The sequence below is a fragment of the Pseudopipra pipra genome, chromosome Z (assembly GCF_036250125.1).
Source record: "Pseudopipra pipra isolate bDixPip1 chromosome Z, bDixPip1.hap1, whole genome shotgun sequence".
Taxonomy (NCBI): domain Eukaryota; kingdom Metazoa; phylum Chordata; class Aves; order Passeriformes; family Pipridae; genus Pseudopipra; species Pseudopipra pipra.
Window position 1 is genome coordinate 8,419,003 of NC_087581.1, and position 26,308 is coordinate 8,445,310.

A 26,308-nucleotide genomic window follows, 5' to 3' on the forward strand; every position below is an offset into this window, starting at 1 on the left:
CTTCAGGTCCCATGGCCTTCTGCACCTTCAGGCTTCTTAGATGGTCTCAAACCCGATCTTCTCCTATTATGAGCAGTATTTCCTTCTACAAATACCTGTCTTTGGATTCTAATTCTTTGAATTAGATGGCATGGCTAAAGCACTTGCTGGTGAAGACCAAAGCAAAAAAGTTGTTTATTACCTCAGTTTTTCCCAGTCAGCTGTAGCCAGGTTTCCCATTTTACTCATCGGGGAGCTACAAGCTACTTTCCTTTGTTGTCCTATGTACTCAAAGAAACCCTTCTTGTTATTTGTTATATCACTAACCACATTCAGCACCAGCTGTGCCTTGGCCTTCCTGATCCCCTCCTTGCAATCTCCCTGTAATCTCATTGAAATGTACATCCCTGCCTCCACTGCCTGTGTATTTTGGGTTTGTGTTTTAGTTTGGCTAAGAGGTCCTGACTTAGCCAAGCTGACCTCCTACCTCCCCTGCTCAGCTTCTTGAACATCAGGATTGAGAGCTCTTGAGCCCTAAGAAAAGTGTCTTTAAAATGTCCCCCAACTTTCATTTGCTCCTTTAGCTCCAAGACCATTTTCCCAAGGGATCACACATACTAGTGCCTCAAACAGATGAAGTTTAGGCTCTGGCAGCAAAACAGGTTTTAATCCAGCTAGTATGTGGTCTGCTAATTCCATGTCATCTAAGTTTTAAAATAAAATCTTATTATGTACCTAACTGAATGCTGAATGAATACATTTATGTTTTTATTAGCACAGTTATTTCATCAGTCATCCTCACAGGAGGGATGGCAGTTTTGACAAGACATTTACCCTCTCCTTAGGCCTAGGGATCCAAAGTGAGATAACTCAACAGGACTGGGGTCCTCACAATGAAAGAATCTCACTGCACACAGATTAGGCCTGTGATCAGTATTTCATGTTAACTACTTGTTAGCTGCTCTTGAAATGTAAATAAATCCTTCAAGTTTTCTATGACACCTCAGTCAAATTATGGAACTAACAATTTAGAATCATAGAATCAGAGAATGTCCTGAGTTGGAAGCAACCCACAAGGATCATAGAAGTCCAACTCCTGGCCCTACACGGGACACCCCAACAATCACAAATCACACCATGTGCCTGAGAGCATTGTCCAAACGCTTCTTGAACTCTGTCAGGCTTGGTGCTGTGACCACCTCCCTGGGGAGCCTATTTTGATGTCCAACCATCCTCTGGGTGAGGAACCTTTTCCTAATATCCAACCTAAACCTCCCCTGACACACTTTCAAGCCATTTGCTCAGGTTCTACCACTGATCACCACAGAGAAGAGATCAGTGCCTGTCCCTCCTCTTTGCCTCAAGTTGTAACTGCAGTGAGGTCTCCCCTCGGTCTTTTCTTCTACAGATTGAACAAACCAAGTGACCTCAGCCACTCCTCATACAGCATCCCCTCTAGACCATCTTCGTTACCCTCCTTTGGATGCTCTCGAATAGCTCAATATGTTTCTTACATTGTAGTGCCCAAAACTGCCACAATATTCAAGGTGAGGCCACCCCAGGGCAGAGCAGAGCAGGACAATCCCCTCCTCACCCAGCTGGTGATGCTTTGCCTGATGCCTGCCAGGACACAGTGGGCCCTCCTGGCTGCCAGGGCACTGCTGACTCAGAGTCAACTTGCTGTCAACCAGGACCCCCAGGTCCCTTTCCACAGCACTGCTTTCCAGCATCTCATTCCCCAGTCTGTATGAACATTTGGAGTTGCCCCATCCCAGGTGCAGAATCCAGCACTTGACCTTGTGAAACTGCATATCGTTGGTGGTTGCTCAGCCCTGTAATTTTTCAAAGTCTCTCTACAGGGCCTCCCTGCCTTCAGGAGAGACATCAGCTTCTCCCAGTTAGTATTGTGGGCAAACTTTCTTTGTGTACCTTCCAGTCCTGTGTCCAAGCTATTTTTGAAGACATTGAAGAGAACTGGGCTTAAGATGGAGCGCTGCAGAACTCCACTAGTGGCAGGTTGCCAGCCTGAGTGACCCCATTCACTACAACCCTTGGTGCTCTACCCATCAGCCAGGTGTTCGCCCATTGCATGATGTAATTGTCTGTCTGTGTGCTGGACATTTTGTACAGAAGTATATTTAGGGAGCTCAGATCTCTGAAACTCACAGACACGTTAGAAAGTCATAAAAAATAGAGCTGAAAATAATTTCAGGGAGTTATTAGTCCATCTCCATGCAAGATAGTACTTTATTTAAAACATGGCTTTGAGGTCTAAGCTTAGTCCACCTAATGATGATTGCAAGCACTATAATTCCTGTCACTGTTGACAGCATAGCTCTTATAGATGACAAGCAATCCTTGCAACAAGGGCAGAAGTGTACGTTTGAGAAGGAGAACCTTAAAAGACTGAAAACTTTGATTTAACAGTAGAGACTGCAGGCTTAAGGAGTCTCAGTGTTACAAAATGTGCCAGGTGTTTGTGGGTAATTTTCTTCTCTGCAGCGGTAGATTTAGAGGTTGTGATGCGGGAAGATAGTCTGGAATGGATTTACATAACAAGCTGCTGTTAAATTTGGTATTTTCTGATGAGTGACCAAAGAGCTTTAAGTAAAAGCCCTAAGTGGATTGAATACTGCATAACAAATTCAGATCTTTGAACCAGATCACAGAAAGTCTCTTCTGAGATGTTTATGTATTTAAATTATGTTCCCAGAACAGGCAGAGAAGATTTCTGGGAGCAGAAATCCCTGCTAATCTTTCTCTAACCTACATGAGTTTATTTTTATATTGGGAATAGAGATTGAAGACCTTGTCAGACAGAGTAAAAGCATTTTGTATTGCTTAGATGAAATTCCTTGTCTTGTATAAGGCTATGTGCACATACAGTTCATGTGAGGGAATTGCTCTGGAGAGGAGTGGTCTGACAGGTCCCCAGTTGCGTAATGGGCTGTGTGATAGACCAAGTCCAGCAGCAAGTTCCAGCCTTTTCTGACTGAAGTTTTCTGGGTCAAATACTACAAAAGGCTGATAGATATTAATGTGGCCCACACACCTCAAAGAGAAGTTCATATTACAGTCTGGGTTCAGCTTGCTGTTTGGCATACATTTTTATAAAGCACTAAAATGCTATGATAGATCCCAGCTTCGGGAAAATATCTCCATGTCCATTCAGAGTCATGTGCCCAGCATGCAAGTAGATTAAATTAAACACATCTTCAATGGTAAAAGACGCACGAGGCTCACTCTCCTGTTTTGATAAGAAGTTTGAGAACGGCATTGTACCAGCATGGTGGCTGACTGTTTCCTTTTAGCTCTGAATGTATTTTTTATTGACATTTTGATTTTGTACTGTAAATTGAAAGACTGTCACCTTTTATGAATGCTGGTGATGCCAGTTATTATGGTAGTTGGTACAAGAGTTAGTGATACTTAGATATCAGTATTGAAATAATGTTGAGGAAAAAAAAAGAAGGCAATCAGTAAAACATAATGATTGCTTAGTTGCCAGTGATTTTAATTGATTATATTTTAAAATTTAAATTATTACTGTAAGGGGATGTTACAATACAGAAAACAAGCATCAACAGAATAAGCACAGAGGAGAATCTAATGGGAATATGTCTTATTTGTGAATTGCTGTAGAACATTTTTATGAGCGCTGAGTATCTCCACAATCAAAATGGAACACCCTGGAGGACTTGGACTTGCTCTGTACTAATTCGAGTGCTGTTTGTGCTATGTGATTTTTTAATAGCTGTAAGGAATTTTCCATTACTACACTGTTTTAATTAAAAGAGGCTGCTGGGGAATAAAATAGGAAATAAAATGTAGCAATCAGATTCCTTTGAGGCAAGCATATCAAAAGTCATTAATAACTAGGTCTAATGCTAATCTATTATTATATCCATGAAATCAGTTCTGATAAAATGTTTTGATGAGGCAAATATCTGGGAGGTGACAAGAAATGGAACAATCAGATCAAAGAGCAATTTAGATCCCTTTGTAGCAGAGTAGAAGGCATCACTCTGTGTTACAGAGAAGAATTCGAAAAGAAATTGAAGCCATGCAGCCGTTCAAGGGGAAGCCCCATTTTGGGGAGGAATGATTTAAAAAAAGTCTTGTAAAGAAAACTCAGTACTGGACTGGACCAGAGTTCCTTGTCTCTGTAGAGAAGGAGGGCTGCAAAGGAACTGAGAGGCCAAAAGAACTTTTTAAAGCAGTTTTTAATTTAGTGCTGAAATGACTGCCCTGGAAAGGCATGATCATCACTGGTGACATGCCAAGGGGAAGGGTGACAAACTGCGAAGAGTTCAAAAAAGAATGTAAGAACGACGTAAGAGCAGGATGACTGACCTGGGAAGCAAATTTAAGGAATTTAGTTTGTTCAGCTTGTCGAAGAAAAGCTTATTAGGTAGTTGGATTGTGGTCTGTTAACTCCCTGTACTGGGAAAGCAGATCATGTAACAAAGGGATCTTTAATCTGCCAGACAAATGATGTAACAAGATCAAAGAAAAGCTGGAGCTACATGAATCAGACCAGACAATGTGTGGCTTTTAATAGCAGATGGGCAATTGAGACCAATTAATTTTGGCATGTGGTAAATTACCACCTTCTGGAAATTTTAAAATGTGAAAATTTTAAAGACACGATATTTGTTTCTTAAGTTTTGTTTGGTTGCAAACATGATTTCTTCATTTAAAGCAAGATTTAATGTAGAAAAATCTTGTATTCTTGGTATTTTACATTCTTCAGGAGTCTGATTTATTTATTCTTCTAACATTTTTAGGTCTTCTTTCTGCCCTGTCTCATGTTGGAGGCTTTTAAAGTTCATTTGCAAAAACATCTATATCCTCCTTCATGCTCTGACAGTCTTTGAAAAACCTCCCCAGTGGAATCAGTGTTAGAAATTTAAGCCATCATACATCCGGTATATTGAGATAACTCATTGTGGTCAATTAAACGTAATTACAATGAAAATCACACTTTAAAATCTGTTTTCCAGATACCAAATATCTCTTACCACATATACAAGGAGTGTAAAACCGACAGGACCTATTATACTGTCAACTCTGTTAGTGAATATAACCTAGTAAGTGTAATAAATTAAGTGAATCATATGAAAGCTTAATTTCAGTTGGAGACTTAATTACTGATTTTCAGTATAAATTCTGTAAGCTTTGACTAGTTTTTCCCAGGCTTAACCTTTTAATTCATGTAATTTTCCACCAACTCACAACATCATCTTTTGCTGTAGCATTTTGTTAAGCATGAAATAGTAAAGAGCTCTGTTGATATGTTTGGGGAAAAAAAAATATTAACAGTTTTCTAGAGCCTGGGGATCAAAGGAGCTGCTCAGCCATCCTGTTGTGTCTCCAATGCATTGCAGGCCATTAACTTCCATCCACTTACCTCTCTGTGCAGCCCAGTTGGTTTGATTAGTGCACTTTTGTCCTCAGGAGACTAAACATTTCTGTGCCATAGTCTTACCTGTTCGATAAAACTAGTCTGACACCTTCCTTTTCTCAGCTTTGTCCCTGGAAATAGCTACATTTGAATTACTGTGGGAATTCTTTTTTTAGCATTTGCACAACAGAAACTAAGCATAGGTAGGTTAACTCACTTTGTCATCAATGTCAAGGCAGTGGTCTGGTGATGAAAATCTGCTAAAAGTCTTTCTAGCCAGTCCATACTGAGAGACCCCTTGACTCAGCAGGAGAAGATGGTCAACAGATATTGAGGACAGGCAAAGCAGCTCTGCACACTCTTTCTCAATAGCATAAATTTTTACTCTACTTTAAAGATTCATTTTCTGACATACAGATGTTCTTATGCCTGTGTTCTATGAGGTAAACACTGTTTGGTTTTGTATTTTGCATTCTCTCCAAATACTATGGTTACATTATCACCATAGCTTGACTTTTCTGTAGCAAAAGAGTTTGATTCCTGAAATCAGCTCTACTTCTCACACTCTAGTCTAAGTAGTAAAAAATTTGCCACACCCTAAGGCTCTGGTGGCCCTGACCTTCTTCACCAGCATCTCTTCTCAAGAGCAGTGAGACGAGCCCTGGCTGCCCCCTGAGCCCCTCTACCACTAGCTGTGTTATTGTGCTGGAATATCAGCTCCCCATCGTTTAGGGAGCAGCCAGTGATTCCTGCAACCAACCCTGACACACATCCTGTTTCCCCAATTATCCAATGTTTAGGTCGATAAATAGCAGAGTAAGATCTGGATAAAACACAAGGCAGCATTACTTAGCTGTAGTGTATTTACTCATGCCAGATACTTAATTATTTTTCCATTTTACCTTGTACTTTAAAGGCCTTGGTTTTCTTCTGTTTGCTTTATGTTTCATAGTTAAAACCTTGATACAGGGTACAAAGCAGATTTCCTAATCTGAGTGCTTTGACTTCTGTCTGAGAGATAATAGTAGCAATCCAGCCTTGATTTAACTCTTTTTGCAGTAGGCTTTGAGGATGAGGTTCGGTAGCATGGGTAGATTCATAAAGGATAGGTGTTTTTAAAATTCCTTTCACCTTACAATGGTCCAGATTTATTTGTCGCTTTCTTCGGAGGAATTCCAGAGTGTCCCTGCAAAGGAAGACTAAATGAATTGATTTGTTTGGCCTCCATAGTGCTCTGTAAGTGTATCAGAGCTGATGAATGCCAGGAGGCATAAGAGATGTGTAAGGCTTGTGCAGGCACGTGTATTAGTTTAAGGGAGAATTTGGTATGCTGTGGATTTGCTCTGGTTGCATCCTAGGGGAAGGCTCTGGATCCAGTGACCTTGAGATGTTTTTCCACTTCCTCTGTTTCTGAGATGTGGCTGATGTGGTTGTGAAATCAGCCACACAGATAAGGAACACCACTGACTCTGTAAGGCTTATTTATTAGCTAATGCATACTTTCCTGTGGTTAATCAGCTATTAAAGCTCAAAAGTTTTAAAATCCTTGTTAAGAAGATAGAGCTATTGTTAATCTATTGTGACTGCAGGAATGCAGCCTCAGTAGTGAAGTGCTGCTGTTGAAAAACACAACGATCCTACAACTAATTTGTACAGAATTCTGTTATGGTTTTTTAAAAGTTTACTGTTGGAGGCTTAGATACAATTGGGTGATTGGCATTTTTCAGTTGCATTCAGAGTCTTTTAAGCTAAGGAGGCACTTCAATGGTGAATCCCTGTGTGGAGGCTGTAATTTGGCAAGCAGTTCCCTTGGAGTAAAAGATGGGGATTTCAGGGATCTTCTTTGAAGAATCCCATGGAAACTGGTTCTACAGGGTAGAGGGTTCTGAGAGAGTTGGTTGATATTCAAGGATTGCTTCTTCCAGGCTTAAGAACAATGTACCCTTATGAGCAAGAAATCAGGCAAAGGGGGCAAGAGACCTGTCATTACTCAAGACTCTTGTCATTACTCCTATGCAAGCAGGAAACACACAGGAGATGGGAGCAGGGTCTGGCCACTTGGAACGAATATAGAGACATTATCAGAGTAAGTAGAAATGAGACAAGGAAGGCCAAGGACCATCTGGAATTAAATCTAGCCAAGGATGTCAAGGTCAACAAAAAGTCTTCTTCAACTGCAGCAATAGCAAAAGTAAAACAAAGGATAATGTGGGCTCATTACTAGATGGAGGGGGGACCCTTGTAAGAGAAGATGCAGGGAAAGAAGAGTTACTGAATGCCCTCTTTGCACTGCTCTTCACTGACAAGACCAGCCCTCAGGAATCTCTGACCCAGAAGACCAGGCTAAAGAAGTGTTCCTTTGGTCAAGGAGGATTGGGTCAGAGAATGCCTAGGCAAACTTGACATCCACAAATCCATGGGCCCTGATGGGATGCATCCAAAACTGCTGAGGGAACTGGCAGACACCATAGTGAGGCTGCTCATGATCATCTTTGAAGGTCGTGGCAGCCAGGAGGGGTACCTGAGGACTGGAAGAAAGCAAATATCATCTCAGTTTTCAGAAAGGGCAAGATGGAGGACCCAGGGAACTGTTGGCTGGTCAGCCTCACCTCAGTCCCCAGAAAGGTGATGGAGTGCCTCAATCTGGAGGCCATCTCTATCCACATGGATGACAAGAGGATGGTCAGGAGTAGTCAGCACAGATTCACTAAAGGGTCATCATGTTTGACCAACCTGATTGCCTTCTATGATGAAACAGCTACCTGGATGGATGAGGGGAGAGGAGTGGATATTGTCTTGACTTCAACAAGGCTTTTGACACTGTTTCTCGCAACATCCTCATAGGCAAACTCAGGAAGTGTGGGCTGGATGAGAGGACAATGAGGTGGATTGAGAACTGTCTGAACAGCAGATCCTAGACGGTCAAAATTGGTGGCACAGGCTATAGTTGGAGGCCTTTTATTAGTGATGTCCCCCAGGGTTCAATACTGGGCCCAGGACTGTTTATGTTATTCGTCACTGACTTGGAGGAAGGTGCAGAGGCCTCCTCAGCAAGTTTGGTGATGACACAAAGCTGGGAGGAGCGGCCAGTACTCCAGGGAACTGTGCAGCCCTTCAGAAGGACCCGAATAGGGTAGAGAGAGGGACAGAGAGGAACCATATGAATTTCAGCAAAGGCAAGTGCAGGTCCTGCACTTGGAGAGGAATAAGGCCATGCAGAGACTGGGGGCCGACCTGCTGGGAAGTGGCTCAGCAGAGAAGGAGGTGGGGTCCTGGTGGACTACAAGTTGTCCCTGAGCCAGCAGTGTGCCCTGGGAGCCCAGGAGGGCAGTAGTGTCCTGGGGTGCATTAGGAAGAGCACTGCCAGCAGGTTGCAGGAGGTGATCCTACCCATCTACTTGGCCTGACCTCATCTGGTCACATCTGGAGTGCTCTGTCCAGTTCTGGGCTCCTCAGCACAAGAAAGACATAGAGCTCCTGGAGCAGACCCAGCAGAGGGCTATGAAGAGAATTAAGGGACTAGAGCATCCCTCTGATGAGGAAAGGTTTAGAGAGTTGGGTGTGTTCATCCTGGAGCAGAGACGACTGAGAGGGGACATCATTCATGTCTGTAAGTATCTGAAGGGAGGTGTCAGAGGACAGAGCTGGGCTCTTCTTGGTGGTGCTGAGCAATAGGACATGAGGCAATGGGCGGGAACTGATGCACAGGAAGTTCCACCTGAACGCGAGGAAGAGATTCTTTCCTGAGCAGGTGACCAACTCTGTCCCAGAGAGGGTGTGGAGTCTCCCTCACTGGGGATACCTAAGAACAGTTGGCTGCAATCCTGTGCCATGTGCTCTGGGATAACCCTGCTTGAGCAGAGAGGTTGGACCAGACGAGCCACTGTAGTGCCTTCCAACCTGACCCGTTTTGTGATTCTGTGGTTTTGTGTGTTGAGGGCGTTGCTATAGAAAACATCATAGTTTCTATCCTGCAATGTGGAATTTGCTGCAGGAATTTTTAATGTGCATGTGGCCATGTGGCTGAGATGTATTGGATATACCAGCTTGAAATAAATTTTTATGTCTTTCAGATGTAATGCTAACATACCCTCAAACATACCACTCCAATCAGCTTGTTTGGGTTACATTACCTTATATTGCTACAATACTTCTGTGTCTGTGCACTGAGATGAAATTATCTGTCTCCTCTAACTTAGATGTGGAAAAGATAAATCACTATATGTGAGGTTTGCAGAGCTTATTATCAAACATTCTGTACAGATATTACTAGCAGTGTCAGTACCACACTGGCCAGATGGGCTAGGTATTAGCTCAACTTCTACTTAATTTGCTTTATTTCTTAACTTAGTAGTACTGGGCACTGTAGAGGGATCTATATAGAGAACGTAAGTTGTACACCACTGCTATATGAATCAGCTTGAGCAGCATCACTGTCAGTTAAACCTCAGAATCATGTTATAGTACAAAAAACTTTCAATAAGAACATGTATCATAAAGCATGCAAAATTTCCTGTGTAACTTGTCTCTATTACTTGATCTGCCCCTTGCTACACTGCATTCTATAGCCACTCTGAAAAGCAAGGCCATGTATGTAAATAATTTTTGTTACAAACCACTATAGGCAAAATATCTCTGCATTTGTATGTAGCAACTTAACAAGTGTATTAGCTAATAATTGTTTCTTTTGACAGATGCCCTTAAAGCAAAATAAGCTAGATTACTAAAGCAGTCTGTGAGACAGAATTTAAGGACACAGGGAGTGATGAAATACATATATTTTTGTCTGTGATAAAAGTAATATGTTTAAAATTGTTTGGGATGCAACAGAAGGATTTATGATGTCTCAGCAGAGAGTTTTTTGATGTATGAAAGTCAAGAAAACAAGAACTCTAACTAGGTAATACTAGTAAGCATTGAGAGTTCATATTTCAGGAAATAGTTAAATTTCATTTGGAAGTTAGGAAATTTTTCCCTGGGTGTGGCATAGTATTGCCAAGTCCAATAATTCAAAGGCTGCAAGGCGTCATCAGATTATTACAAATTAAAAGACTTGACTTCTTTTTACTTGCCCTCTGTACTTCCTTTTTAGTGTTTTAAAACCAACCTTTATTGCCACGAGGGCTAGCAGTGTTTTGTTCTGAAACAGAGCAGAAGCAGATCTTGTGTTTAAATAATAAAGCTGAGGCTTCAAAAAAACCCTTCCTGTTCTTGCAGCACTCCTGATTTCAGGAAACTGGCTGCCCCATTGTGGCTCCTATAGGTTGCCTTGTACAACTCTCTGAGCGGTGTCCCCTCATGAAGATAGAGGCAGTCATTCCCAAATAAATGGACTTAGAAAAAAAATCCCAATGTGTTTGTGTTTATGCAAATCTTGTGACTTGCAACTTCTGCATTTCTTGTATCTTGAGAGACCAGCTTGCAGGTCCTCCCTGATCCCTGGAATATAATAGGAAATCCCTGGTAAGTCACAGGTCTGCTCCAGCTTTGCTAGTTTGATGCTCCTTGCTCATTTGCTTCCTTTAAAGCCCTTTAGTTGGTTTGTAATTAGATTAAATTGTTGTTGTGGCTGAGCTATTTATGATTTTTAATGTAATTTTCCAAATCTGCATTCCCACTGAGAAAAACAAATTAAGTTTTGCAAAGGCAAGTTTGGAATACATTTTCAGATTTGCAAACGGGTTTTCAAGATTTTCAACCAAACCTCAAGCCCCAGTGGGATCACCCATGCTTAAAAGGCTTCTTCTTATATGCCTCTTGTACTGCAGGATCTCTGACAGCCTCTAATCCTTCCAGACTTCACAGCATGCTCTGAAAATTGCAATTTCCTTTTCCTCTTTGAAACAAATTCTTATCATTTCTTGCATATGGTATTACAGCTGACAACACTTAGTCCCAGCCTGAATACTAAGACTGCAATTTTGTTTCTTGAGTTGTGCTACAGTGTATAAATTAATTCAATTGAACTTTCAAGATAGATGCCACCAAAAGGAAATCTCAATTAATTTACAAATGACAGTCAGTTGGCATTGTGTTCTGTGCTGACCACCAGCTGATTCACATTTTTATAAGCTATTGTTTTCCCAATTTGAATTCTATGATTTCTTGAATCGTAAACTTTCTCCAAGCCTCACTGAATGCTATTTGCACTATTAATCATGAATTTTGTCTTTTACTTAGCACATTTATTCACATAACTGCAGAATTAGTTAAGAGAAAGGGCAGATTGTGACTTCCAGATGAAGTGGAAAAATAAATTGTCAGTTTGGGCAAACAGCTGCATGTCAGGAATTCTGAAAACCACATGTAATGACTGAGATACCTGGGCAATGAAAGCTTTGTGCCAGTTGGGATGATTACCACATCTTACTGGTATTTTCGATGTTGGGTAGGACAGATCAATCAGGCAATTAAAATGCTGCCAGACTGTATTCTGATTTCATGGTCAGATTTACCAGGGTGTCTGGCTATAAAGTTATATCTAATTTCTGTTCACATAAACAAGTTTAGAATCAGTCCACTGTTTTCACTGGGAAGGTATTTGATGATGTCTGTCTTCTGAATCACAACATAATGTTTTTCCTTGTTTGTCGAAAGAAACTTTTAATTAGCTCATGCATTTGGTTTTGATCTTTGGCTGTTGCAGGTTTGGTTTCATACAACAAGTACAAATTTAAAGAATTATATAAAGTCATGCTGGAGTGGGCCTCTAATTCTCTGTATCAGAAGAGACTTAATTCTGCCTAACAGCTTCTGAAAAATGTGTGGCATTTTTAAGACCAGTGTCTTAAATCCCAAGAGGATGGGGCTCTTATCTCCTCTTAAGCAGCTTGTCTCAGCATTGTCAGACTCACTTGCTGGAGAAATCCTGCACAGGTGCACCTGACACCCCTTGCTGGAGGGTTTGCTAAATCTCCAAAACTGAAATTTGCAAGTAAAGGAACAGAACTTGGGCTGGAAGCCAGATGAGGGATTTCCCACTTCAGTCAGGTGGGCAAGAAAGGACACATCCTTCCTGGAGAAGAATCCCCTTTCCAATGATGGTGCTGCAGGGATATTTTAGTTCCTTGTGTGGATGTACATGCAGAGGACCTTGAAGCTCATCATAGGCTATGCCCTACTGGTGTACCTCTTTTTGGAGAGAGACTCTTGCAAGGGAACACCTCTTCAAAATAGGGTTCTATTGCATGAAAACATCCACAGAGGACCATCCATGGGTTAATGACCGGTCTTATATTTTGGTCCTTGTTGGGGCATTTTTGAAGGACACTGAGTACCAAGGAAGCAGAGCTCTTTCCTACTTCAAGTGCTGTCCCCTGTTTTGACTGGCAAAGAGAGGGCTGAGGACTTGCACAAAAACTCTGAGGATGCTCCAGCATTCTCCCTTTTGTGTGCTGTGTAAAGATGGAGCAGAAGAGAATACCCAGTGTATCCCCTGGAAACTGTGATAGCTCCTGTCAATACAGATGTCTACTCTGGGAATGCTGACTTTGTATGGGCAGAGTGACCAGTGAAGGTGTTTGGTATAGTACCACATGTGTTAATGTTGGCTGGCATCCCCTCTGTACCGTAAATATCCCTATTGGATAGTGGCACAGTACTAATTCTTGCATGTGTTCATACAAATTTTACTTGCTTTTTCTAATCAAATATTTACAAACAATCCCATCGTACTCTCTGGCACCATGAGGCGGCTCTCTGAAGGAAACCATTAATTTTCTGCTATACAGCATCAGTTGATTAGATACTTTGTGGAGAAAGAACTGATATGAAATCACAAAAATGAAAACAGCAATACTCCTGCCAAGCACTGTAGCCTGTTGCTACATGTTGCTTTCATTCATCGGCTGTTTTTATTTATTTGTCTGAAGCAATGAATCTTATTGGAGAGTTATAGAGACTGTGAAGCAGTGCTCTGGAGCACAGGAGCTTGCCTTTCTCGCTGTCTTCTATCAGTATCCCTGTTCCCAACACCAGAGGTCAGCTTTCTACTGTTCATTTGAAGCCCTTTCTGTTCCAGCTGTGGCATCTTGCTATTACAAAATATAAGAAAACCAATGAGAAGATCCAACCCTTCCCTGGGCCAAACATAGCTTGCAAGAAGGGTAAAGGTAGAAATACTTGTGGGTTAGGTAACCTGTATTGCACTTCTCCCAGAAGAGCTAATTTCTAGTTGCCCTTCCCTTCCATCCTGAAGCTGCAGTTATCTGTTTGTTGTTTAGACTGACTTCAGAGCCAGAGGATGTGACAGCTCCTTCAGGGTGACCTGAGATTGCAGAGTGGGCAGGATCTCTGCCTGCCTGTTTTAGTTACTTACATGTTCTTCATTGCTGTCATGTCTGAGTTCTTTTCTGCCTTGAGAGTCTGTGTCTTCCCAGCTGAGGTCAGGCAGTGCTGCTTTCCTTCTTAATGATAAATAAAACAGGTAAGGCACTCACAGAAGACAGCAAGTACCCAGATCAGCGTTTATTTCACGTCCTGTAGAGTGGCCCTAGAAATAGAAGGCTCTATTCCAGCCAGTGACTCTAGAGGCATTTTTTTTCAAATAGGTTATTTAACCTGGAGTGCTGCTTCTCCAGGCTTGTGCCATCGCACTGTGATTCTGTTCTGGAGAGTCCCTGACTTTTCCCAAGTATCCTATGCAAAGAGCAGGAAGCTAGCTAACTCAGCTGTCTTTGCTGACTGGCATCCACTCAGAGAGCTAGATCACCAGTGGCTTAAGAGACCTGGTCCTCCTTAAACTTTTTTTTAGGAATTGCTAAATAGTTTGATTCGTGTAATGTCACCATCAGTATCCTAAGATGGCAATGTCATTTAAAGTGATTGTTTTTTTCAGCCAGGTCAGCAAGCACAGGATCACTGGGGTGAGAACACAGAGCAGGGAAGAAAAAACAGCAGAGGGAAAGAGAAATCAGCATTTTTATCAGCCACCCATGGTTGGATTGTTTTGTGTCAGCCATGAAACCGGACTTGAAAATATTCTCCTATCTTGGTACACTCTGAGAAAGAAAACTTTCAGCTAAATCTGGAAGAGTGGTTGCAGAAAGGTGTCTAAGGAGGTCTGGCATGGGATGCTGGATGCATTCACCTATTAGAGAGTAGGAGGAGGGAGAAGGTGCTGCTTCTGTGTATGATGCTTCACTGAAATGTTGTATCCAGTTATTAATAGTTCAGTCTTCAAAGTGGATGTTAAAATTGAAAAATGTTCAGAGATGAGCCACAATATAACTTATGTTTGAAAACACTACCTTACAGTGAAATTCTTAAACAGTTCAGCTTGGCTTATTAAGGAGAAGATTAAATAGTGATTTGATTACTGTCCATTAGTTACTTGAAGGGAAAGGAAGGAGATATCTTACAGAACAAAACTCTTTCATCTTACTTTTTCATCTAGGACATAATCTAGCAACTGGAAGTAGAATTCAGGGATCTCAGAAAGTTGGAAATAAATTGAATTTTTAATGGTGGAAGTAATTAAGCATAGGAACAAATAAAGGATTTATTCATCACAACTATCTCCTTTGGCCATAGAATTTAAAAATCTGCATTGAACACATTCCATCATTAATTCTAGCAATATGTAAGTTACTTTATAAGCTCCTGAAGTTAGATAGCTTGTCATTATTCCTAGGGCAGAACGGTACAAAGAAATTGTAAAAGGCCCCATTAAAGACTTTTTCTTCAAAGACTTTTCTGTCTTTTGTTCTGGAGATGAGTGAGAATCATTTTTCAACAGAATGCATTAGTAAAAACCTGAGGGAAATCTATCTAATTTAATGTTTTCATTAGTTGAAACTTGCGAGACATTAAGAGTATTCTAAGCTTACCTTTGGTTTCTCGCTGATGCAAAGGAAACCCACGTATTCTACAGTGTAACGTTTTCCTCTGCTGATCCCTGCGTAGGGAACTCAATCATGGTTTTCAATTCTCCACATCATGCTTGGTAATATTTGCTAGGCTGCCAAACTGCAGAATATACCCAGAAATATCTGGATGCTAACCTCCACTGAGTCATAAGATAGATCACTTCAGGTTAAGATTATTTCAGGAATATTTGGAAAATTCTGACCATTGAAAAATAAGTGCAGATCAAATTTGCAGTTTTTTTAAAATTTTAACATCAGAACAGTATGAAAAACTGGACATTTTGTGTGGTTTGTTTTTTTTTTTAATTATTTTGCATGTTTGGTTCATGTGGATATCGCTTTGCTGTAGTATAAGGGAGAGAGGATAAAAGTGAGTTTTAGGATATTGTGAGATGAAGTCAGCTAGAGAAGGTAGGAAAAAAAGTATGCAGGGATGCTTAACTCTGTGTAAGTGAGGGATCAAAGTGGTGAATCAGTTAAGTAGCTTTGAGTTGTTTGATCCTTTTCACTTCTGTTTTCCTGGCTATAAGATAAGGAGAATACAACCTTCCTGTGTGAAGAATTTGAGGCTCACTCTGTTTGTAGGACTGGATAATCTAGACATCTTTAATTTTTCAACATTATCATGGTGGATTTAGAACATTGGTGAAATTTAGCAAATTGCTGCTGTTGGAAAAAGAGTCACCTGCAGTAAAAGAAAGGCAGCAGGTATTGCTCCAAGAGCTATTGCAAGCTCATTCTGTCCTGAGTTATTCCTATCAGATTCCTCCAGGCATGAGAGAGCTGGCTGGGATTCATTGGCATTCTCCAGCTTCTCCCATCAAGTGGTGCCTGATGAAGTGTTTTTCACCACTGCATAAGAGATCTTCATAGAGGGACAGTTGTATCAGCTCTTTTGTTTTTGGTGAGTTCTTAAAAGAGAAGCCATCACTCAAGATGCTGATACTGATACCCACCTTGGCTCACAAGTGACAGGAGATTGATGCTCTGGAGCAGAACATCCTTTCTAGATGCTATGCAGTCCCAGGCTTCTTCCTCTGCTGCAGAGATGCTGGAGGGAAGACTGATTGCCCAACAGCAGCCTGGCTGGTTGAGACAGGAGATAATGGAGAGATAAACTGCCCTTTAATCCCATAGCAAATCCATGCATTGGCTTGAGTCTGATTCGGCTTATCAGAGCTGGGAACATGTGAAGTTGGCTGTCACTAGAGAGAGGTGGAATTTCTTCTTTTGTAGATAAATACCTGATGGAGGGGAATGACAAAAGCAGAGACAGACTCTCCTCAGTGGTATCAAGTGAAAAGCAAAAACAATGGACGTGAGGTGAGATAGATAAAAGTTCCTTTAAAGTAAGACAGAACTTCTTCACAGTGAGGGTGGTTGAGCAATGGAACAGTATTTCCACAGGTTTGAGCAGCCGTGGAGCTATGCCCTTGGAGATATTAAAAACCTGACAGCACAGTCTTGGGCATCATGCTCTCACTGAACCTGCTTTAGGCAAAGGGGATTGGACTTGATGTTCTCCAGAGGTGCCTTCCATTCTCAGCTATCCTGTGATTCTGTGATTATTTTCTTTCTTTTTCATCTTTTATCCATCACATATAAGTGTAAGCCAAAATTTGGCCCACAGTTTGCATGGGTACTTGATGCTTTATGTGAGCCTTTTGGACCAGTTCCATTCCCTAGTAACAGCTAGTTGCTGTTTGAAGTTTCACTCTGAAGGATTCTCTCTCCTTTTACCATAACTGCCTTTCCCCCCCGACCTTATTATTTGATCAAAGGACTGAAAGCTATTGCTTTATTGCAGTACACACTATGAATGGGTGTTATTCAGGCTTCCTGGGGGTGAGGAAGGCCAAGGCGAAGCTGGAACTGAACCTGGCAAGGGGTGCAAAGGATAACAAGGAAGGGCTTCTACAGGTGTGTTAACCAGAAAAGGTGTGTTAACCAGAATAGGTGTGTTAACCAGAAAAGGAGGGTCAAAGACTGTGCAACCCCTGATAAACAATGTTGGAAAACTGGTATCAATGGATGAGGAGAAGGCTGAAGCAAAAAGATTGCTGTATACCTCAGCCTTCAATGGCAACTTCTCTTCCCTCACTTCTCAAGTGTATGGACAGCAGGATGGGGACTGAGGGAGCAAAGTGCTTCCCACTGTAAGAGAAGATCAAGTTCATGACCACCTGGGGAACCTGAATGTACGTAAGTCTATGGGACTCCATGAGATGCATCCCAGAGTCTTGAGGAATATATAAAGAAGAATGCTGAAAAATACTGTATAAATTTAATGTTCACTAGCTGACTGCACAGAGAAATGGGAAGAGGTCCATTAGGGACCTGGGAGATGCCTAACCACAAATTATCAGGGGCCTAGGCAGTCCTCTAGAAGAAATATCAATGGTCTGTTTTTATACACTTCCCATAGCATTTGAAGTTAACCACTGCTGCAAATGGGCTAGGGGCAGGTGTCAGAACTGTAATGGCTCCTGTTAATTTTCATGGTGGATGCCTGTGCAAAATTGACTTCAGGGTGGCCTGTGTGTGTGACTTTGCTTCTTCCTTGCTCCTCTATCAAATCTGGGTCTTCTGCCAAATGTCTTCAAAAATGTTCTCAAAGCTGCTGTATCATTTCTCATTGTTTCCTCCATGTCTGAGCTGTACATGTCCATCTCATCAAGCATCATCTGTCTGCTTCCAAAAGGCCATAGCACATTCATAAACTTCCCTGTCCTTTAGTTACGGAATACATAAGCATCTCCTGCAGTGTGCATCTGCCTCATTGCTCAGGAATACTGAGATGCTGGCAACCTGGCTTGTTTGCAGGCTGCTGTGATTATCCAAGGGCAGCAATTTGTAGATGTCCATTTGTGGCATGATCCTGGGCATTGCTAAACGATGCGTGCCACCTGGAAGCCCACACTTGGCCACTTGATGGCAGTCTTAAATGTTTAGTTCGTTGTGAATGCTCTCAAGTATGCCAGTTTGTTAAGAGAGGGATAGGGGAAGTATTATGTAGTGAAATAATGTCAAAATTGGAGCTTCCGTCAATGAAAACAAGAAAGGCAGGAGCAAAAATTTAGCTGATTGAGCCAACTACTGCCCAGGGTGTAATGGGAGGATTAGCGCTTGTCCAGCTTCCCGGGTTCGGAGTGCTCTGTGGGGACAAGTGCTTCCTCCTGGGTGTTTGAGCTGGGAAGTGTCCTTTGCTCCCTGGTTTCTGAGGAGCTATAGGAGTGAGTTATGTGAGATTATTAGTCTGTCTAGCTGAGGGTCAAAACAGAAATGCATTCCCAAAAACAACGAGTGTTGCTTTTGACATTATTGATATACAGAACTTTTATAACTCGCATCAGACACCCTTTTCCTCACTCATCAGTGATGTATATCCTCAGAAGAGAGGATATGAAATACAAAAGAGTGAGAAATATGGAGAAGAAAGGACTGAGAACACAGTGGCTGGTCATGACAAAGCAGGGTCTGGTATACAAATCTCCCCATTGCTTGTCTTGTGCCTTTATCGTACAAGATAAATCATAGAATGGTTTTGGCTGTAAGAGACCTTAAATATTGTCTTGTTCCAACACCCCTGCCAAGGATAGGAACACCTTCCTCTAGACTAGGTTGATCAGAGCCCCATCCAGCCTGGGCTTGAGCACTTCCAGGGATGGGACATCTACAACTTCTCTGGGCAACCTGTGCCAGGGCCTCATTACCCACACAGTAAAGAATTTCTTACTAATATCTTATCTCAACCTACACTCTTTCAGTTTGAATCCATTCCCACTTGTCCTGTCACTGCACACCCTTGTAAAAAGTCTCTGCTGTTCTTCCTTGTAGGTTCCCTTAAGGTACTGGAAGGCCACAGTTAGGTCATCCCAGAGCCTTCACTTCTCCCAGCGGAACAATCCCAACTCTCTCAGCCTTTCCTTGTAGGAGAGATGCTCCATTCTTGTGATTATCTTTGTGACCTCCTCTGGACTCATTCCAGCAGGTCCATGTCCTTCCTGTGCTGAGGACCCCAGAGCTCGACACAGCACTGCAGGTGGGATCTCACCAGAATAGAAGGGCAGAATCCCCTATCTCCACCTGAAGTTTGCATTCATAACATACAGGCAGTTACACCATTACTATTTACATTGTAAGACCATACCCTTTTGAATATCCTATTTAAAGAAGAAAATTTAAAAAATAATTCTAGTGAGGGCTAGTCTCATAATGCAAAACCCTTTCTGATCAGAATGAGAAAAGTCTGGTTTTACCTAGAGCATTGCAAACTCTTTTTGCAGTGCTGATCTGCTCATCTTTATCTAAACCAAGGGGGAGCTGAGCTGGAAGCCAGATCCTCCTGCTCTTTTCAGGAAGGTGCTACATATTTTCATCCCGTTCTCCCTCGTTCTTCTTTGCTTCTAAGCCTCTGCTCTTGCAGGCACTGACAAACAGCACATGGTTCTAGGTGTTTCCTAAATACTAACTTTTGTTGCCCTCAGTTGACTGTGGTTTCTCTTGTATTACTTTGCCAGACTGTAATTTAGAGGAAGATGCAAACATACCTGACAGCTCGTTTCCTTAAAAGCTGTTTATATCTATCCATCTGTGCTTCCGAGATTTGTGTCTTGCCTCTGACATGTGTGGAGCCCACAGCAGTTATTAGGACTGTGGCGCAGCCTCAGGACATGTATAAATTACAGCTTACCTTGCCATCTGACAATGTTGTCTTCTCTAAAAAGTCCAAAAGACTTAGAAATTCTAGTTTTGTACCTCTGCTATCCAAACTGCTAGTTCTATGCTTCCTAGAAGTCCCAGCTAAAAATATTAACTGGATCAAGAGTAGCAGGAATTAGTCAAGCAGCTGGTGAAAGGTGTCAAACAGAATGTTAAATTTGGCATTCAAGCATCTGAATCAGCTATAAGCCAAAATGATCTATGATTTGCCTCCTCTGCACTGGTGGACTTGCTCAGCCTTTGCAGATCTTGCGGTATCAACACTGCTAACTGGATGGTACATATTTCCTTGGGGTAGGAAGTGCCTGTGCTCTCACAGTTCAGGCCAGTGCAAGGTGGTCTTGACGGGGGGGGTTCAACTTCCACTGACAAATGTAAGAAAATAAATGCTGTTGGAATTATCATCTGAGATAGTGCCTCAGAAGGGGTGCTGTTGGGGTGTGTAGTGGCCCTGCAGCTAGGCATTGTTTTCTTTGGTCCTCTGGATGGGAATGTAAACTCACAGCAGATGAAATGTGTGACTGATGAAAAGGCAGGTGAAGTTGTAAATCGTACTGGGAACAGAGCTGTCGTACAGAATGATTAATCTTGTGGTAAGCTGGAATTATTCAAACCAAATGCATTTTAATGCAGCCAAATATAACATTATACCTCTCTAGACAAGGAAGAGTGCTGTGTTTTGGAAGGCAGCATCTCTAAAAAAGATAAAAGAAAAAAGAAAAAAAGAGAAAAACCTCTCACTTTTGTGAACAAGTAAGAAATTTGAGTTCTCAGTGTGATATCTTGGCAAGGAGGCTGAACATGATTCTGGTGTGCAAACAGGGAATCCTGAGTAGCAGCAGAGATATGATTTGAGCATTAGTGAGACCAATACTGGAATATTACATTTGGTTCCAGAGCCAACATTTTTCAAAGCGTGCAGAAAAATGTAGATAGTTCAGAAAGCATCTCAAGTTGATTAAACAGTTGGAGAGGATGCCCTAAAAGTGGAGAGAGGACAACATTCCATTGAAATTTGGACTGGAAATGATTTTTGTCTGGCCCTAGCATAAGTCCTAGTCATGTGATATCCTTCACAAATCTCTGGCAAGTTTCTTAATACTCTACTCTTCTCCACATCATTTTGAGAAGTGGCTTTCTCTTTGCAGATGGGAAGACAGTGCCTTTGGCTGGTGTGGCAAAGCTCGCATTGGTTTCTCGCTTTTTGCTGAGCAGCCCTCTCTATGCAGTGCTGGTGAAAATAAATGGGATTTTTGAGTTCAGGGTGTGATGGTTATCAAAAGTATGCTGAAAGGTAACTAGTATTCAGTTTTAAGGTATCTTAATGAAGAGAAATACCAGACATGAAAGAAGTCTTTTATTCAGTCAAGGTAGGCATAGTGAGAATTAGCAGTGAAAAGCCAAGTAGGTCAAATAAGGAATTATGTGCACTTTTTAAATCACTCAAAGTGATCAAATGTTGAAACAAACTGCAAAATGAAACAGTGGCTTCTCTATCTTTTGAGATCTTCAAATGAAATGTGCATATACTTGCCAAAACCAAGTTATCAGGCTCAAAACAGGATATGCCAGTAACATTTTTGAGCTGTGAAGTAGAGGAGGCCACGCCTTCTGGCCTTGAGCTATGAAGCAGTGAATTCTCAAAACATTTTCTTTTCTGGGAAGGAACTGTTTTGAAAGTTCAATGGAAGTCTTTTCCCTGCCCACAGTATGGTTTACAGCCAGATCCATAGTGATCTGGGACATATCAACACAACAGGATACTTGAGAACTTCTGGGCATTTTAGGTGGTAGGAACAGAATGAGCACCAGTGATACTGGTTTAAATTTATCAGGAATCCTGTGATGGGGTCTTCTTGAGCTGTGAAGTCCCAGCTCTGTTCCCTGTTATTCTAGCTTGCTGTGGTGTCTTTGGCAGTCCCCTCCACTGCCTTTTCTCATTCTGTAAAAAAAAGTGCTGCATATACAGGCTTAAAGCACTCTGATGTGCTATAAAACTTCCAGTTATTACTTTACTCAAAGAGCCTTTGAAACAACATTCAGCACATGCCCAAACTCTCTGGGCGCTTGGAAAGATTTGTTCTTTCCTTGATTTTTCGGAGCTATTGGCACACAGTTAAGCTCGAAGTGCCAGCTGTTTCCTTTCTTGCAGCACACCAATTCTGCGACTGCAGCAAAGTGTGGAGTTGGCAGAGCTATTTAAATAAGCCTTTAAATTAGGAGAGAGTCTTGCAAGTGAAAGAGCAGTGCAAGCTCACCCAGGTTGTTTCACAGCAGGTTAGATTAGCTGGTGCTCAGTGCCCTGCGCACAGAGTTTGCTCAATGATAGAAAAAAAAATGTATTGAAAAGTCACTAATTTGTGACTTGCTAAGTCTATGCCACGGAGATGGAAGCACAGGAATATTCTTAGATTGTGCTCAGGGTTTTGTAGACCTTCAATTTGCTTGGAGAAGTTTGCTGATCTTTTTTGTCCTCTAAATATCTGAAAGACAAATAAGTAGCTGAGGCTACCAAAATTTTTGTCTTTGAAGCTAATCTCTCCTCCCCAGAGGAGATTGTCTAACCAAATGTAGAGCACAACCAGCTTGGCTTCCAAGAAATTCAAGCCTAAAGGATAGAGCCCCAGCCAGCCAGCTCATCAGAACAGAGCATATCTGGGAAAGGAGAGTAGATATGCTTGTGTAGCTGTGATGGTCAGAAACAATCAGCTGTTCACAAATGTATCTCTCCATCTTTTTCTTTTTCTTTTTTTTAAATCAGATAGACTCCTGGAAGAGACAGGACTGATTTTAGGCAGCAGTAGCTCTTTTTAGCATGGTGATATCTTGTTCCAAGTGATATCAGCGAGACAGCTGGCAGACTTGATTTATAGAAAGATCCTGTATCATAGGATCGAAGATATAAGGCTGCAGTGTTTTGGGTTTTAAATCCTCCAAAGAGAAGGTAATTTGCCAGTTCATCATGCAAGAAACTGGAGCACTGGCTTCTTGTGTAGTAAAAATACCTACTTTAACTCATGACCATGGAGGATCCCCACACTGAGATGTATTATGTGAATGCAGGATTTATCCTAAGCATTATACTTTCTAAATTGAGGATACCGATGTGTTGAGCATACCGGTTCAGCCACTAAGCATTTTGGAGGAAATCAAGGAAAACCACGTATGTCTCATGGCTTCGTTGGTGAACCAAGAGGGAAAGATGTAAATAAAATTAAAACCAAAAACCAAAAAAATGATATACACCTCCAGCAAACAAAATACTTTGGTCTGATATTGAACATTTGCTGGTTCTTTTAAATTCTAATTAAAAGAAATAATATAAATGGAAAATCTGTTATAACAGTCAGTAAGCATCAGAACAAAAGATTTAGATGCTTTTTAGATTTCTGTTTCGCATTAACTATTTGGTGATATCACAATGATATTCTGGGATACTTTCCTACCACTAAATCAGTATTTTTCTGAAAAAGATTTGGGGTGAATGTGTCCAGCTTTAAATGCAAATGCAGAGGAACATTTTAGACAGTGTCAATAGTTGGTTTGAAATCTATTTCTGTTTGCAGGAGATACTTACAATCTCAGTTCTCCACGCTGAGACCAGTAATCACACTATCTGCATCTTTCATTAGTAAAACTTTTCTTCTCACATACAGTTATTACACGTCAGTGTCTGAAATTTAGCCTCTGCTCACGTGAACACTGAGGATCTTCATGACATGCAACTCACTACGGCAGGAGCCTATTCACTCTCCTCTTCTTGCTGTGCTGCCTTTTGTCCTCCTGTAAAGAACAAGCCCTGCTGGCACTGATTATCAGAAAAACTGCCTAATATCTCTAATATCTCCAGCCCTTGTACCTCAGGAAAAAAAAGGCAGTTTGCACTTTGTGGGTCTGCATGGGGCATCACAGTACATGCTGGTGCATCCATGTGGTGCAGAGCAGCTGTCTCTGAAGCTGCTGCTTTCACTTCCAGCAGTGGAATCACCATTGTCATCTCTTGGGTCTGTACCCTTTGCTTGACAGTGTGCTCCATGGTCTTCTAACATTGATTCACTGAGCTACCTGCATGCCAAGAGACTGACTACACAGGATGTTCGGGCACAGTGCAGTGCTAGTTTTTACTGAAAACCAAAAACCTTTCTCTTGATAATGCTGCTCTTCAAGGCTATACCACAGATGTGCTGCTGTGAGTATGTGCTGTCCCTGCCATTCTGGAACACTGAATATCACTAATGAAAAAAGCTATTTTCATTTATTTATTAAAGAACGTGTATGACGTGTACGTAACCGTTTAGTATTCTGGGTGAGAACTCACCCTTTGTTAAAATGGATTTATCTGCCTATTCCAGAAGGTTTTACTGGGGTTTATGCAACTTGTTTCAGTGTTAATTGTGGGGTTGTCTCCTCACGTTGCCTTTCATGAGGAATAGGCTGTATTTTAGCAATCATATTATTCAGACTTATGTGTGGTGTTCACACATCTGTGCTTTAACCCACATCCACGATATTTCATAACATAATAATAACATAATGAGTAGGATGCAGCTCCTGTATTAAGGTGGGTTTACCAAGTCAGTGGTGGTTATTACAGTCAGTGGAGCACAGGGAGTAAATCAGGAGATTTACTTGCCTTTGAAGTGAATTTTCTGCACTCAGTGAAGTGGATTGATTGGTCTCTACTGATGATGGCAGGAGCTTGGACTCTGAGCGTACAGGCAGCCACACATAGACTTGCATTTGGGTGTTGTAATCTGCAAAGTGTTTCATTCTCCCAGAGCTTTTTCCCAAGGCTTTGCTCTTCCCTTGCCAGGCTAACCTCCAGGTGGAAGTTGCTTCAGTCGGTGAAGCTGCTGGGCTATTTCAGCTGATAAAGGCCTGCTCTATCACCTCTAATTGAAGAATGTGGCTGGCCTATGTTCCTGCCAGATCACTGGGGAGAGAACAGCCTCCAAAACCCAATTCAGATCTTTGGTGGTTGAATTACCCTCTGAGGAGGTGTCTCTTCTGGTGTCTGTACAGGGTGATGGGGGACAGCTCTCCAAGGCTCCCTGGCACAGTGCTAACAAATAGAAAATGAATGTGCTCCATAGACTTTTTGAAAATATACCTGACTGGTCAGCACACTCCAGGAGAAATAAGATCATGAAACAGATTGGATTCAAAGGCTGATTTGACTTCATAGTCCATTCTGCTCTGAGTCACTCCAGGTGGTCATTTCCACAGCCTTCCCAAGTGTTTTTGCTCCTGAGGAGAGAATGGATTCATCCTTATTGTGGATGGACCTCAACTAAATACCAGTTCAATGACATTACTTGGCTAAGGACAAAGACAATTCCGTGAATTAAAAGAACTGGGCAAATCTCTGATGGAGAAAACATGTTCAGCTAGAATTCTAGGAATAAGCTTCCCCTCATAAAAAAAAAAATGTTTAAATTGTTATTTGGGTTCAGATATGTTTAAAGTAATGCCAGTTTTGGAATCTTACCTTTCTGCCCAGTGAAGAAGCCATTTCCCTCATCTAATACCAGCATGGAGAGACTTGTGAACAGAGAATATTTCCACAATCAAATACAAAGCAGCAGTTCTATTGATATGTGTTTCTTTGCTGGTTCCTTGAATGTTCTCTCTATGTGGCCCTGATAAATTTGACGTACACAAAGTCTCTATCAGCATGCTGATTTGGGATCAGCTTACTGCTAAGGGGAGTTTTCTAAAGTTAATGTTATCTCTGGAGTACACATTTGCCAAGTCCTAATCCTGCAGATTGCACAAAATGTGAAGAGACGTAGGAAGCATTTTTAAAAGAAGAGGACTGTTCTGGAAATAGGATATATACGGAGTACTTGTAGCACAGAAAGCAGAATTTATTTCCCATATACTGGGTGCCTGCGGGCATTGACAGTAATAAAAAGCACTAGATGGCTAGGATACTCTCAGAGACAGCACTGTTTTCATAGATTAGGAAAGTTCCTTCTTTGTTTCTGGAGAGCTTATCTACATCGACAGCTTTTCTTCCCCTTTCAGAGAATTTGGAAATTGTTTTTTACATCACCAAAAAACCCTGAGAATTGCAGAGGCAACCAGGGCATGATAAGTAAAAAACACAAAAGAAAGATGGTCCTACTGAGAATAGGGAGAGCTAATTTTAGCAGTGCAAAGGAAAGGTGAAAGTAAATAGAAAAGAGAATGGAAAGTCTTGCCAAAAAGGAGTTTCTGTGCCAAACAAGGAGATGTTGGACATCAACAGAAAATAAAGCAGTTGTGACTTGTATATTGTCCACTTAACGAGTAATAGCAATGGATATGATGCTTTACAGGTACTTTAATGAAATGC

The 26,308-nt window shown here is 41.5% G+C and overlaps 1 protein-coding gene across 5 annotated transcripts in view; it reads left to right on the forward strand.

The window, feature by feature from the left end:
* Positions 1-26,308, forward strand: part of DNAI1 (dynein axonemal intermediate chain 1) — a 140,761-nt gene that overhangs the window by 40,096 nt on the left and 74,357 nt on the right. The window lies entirely within an intron of this gene.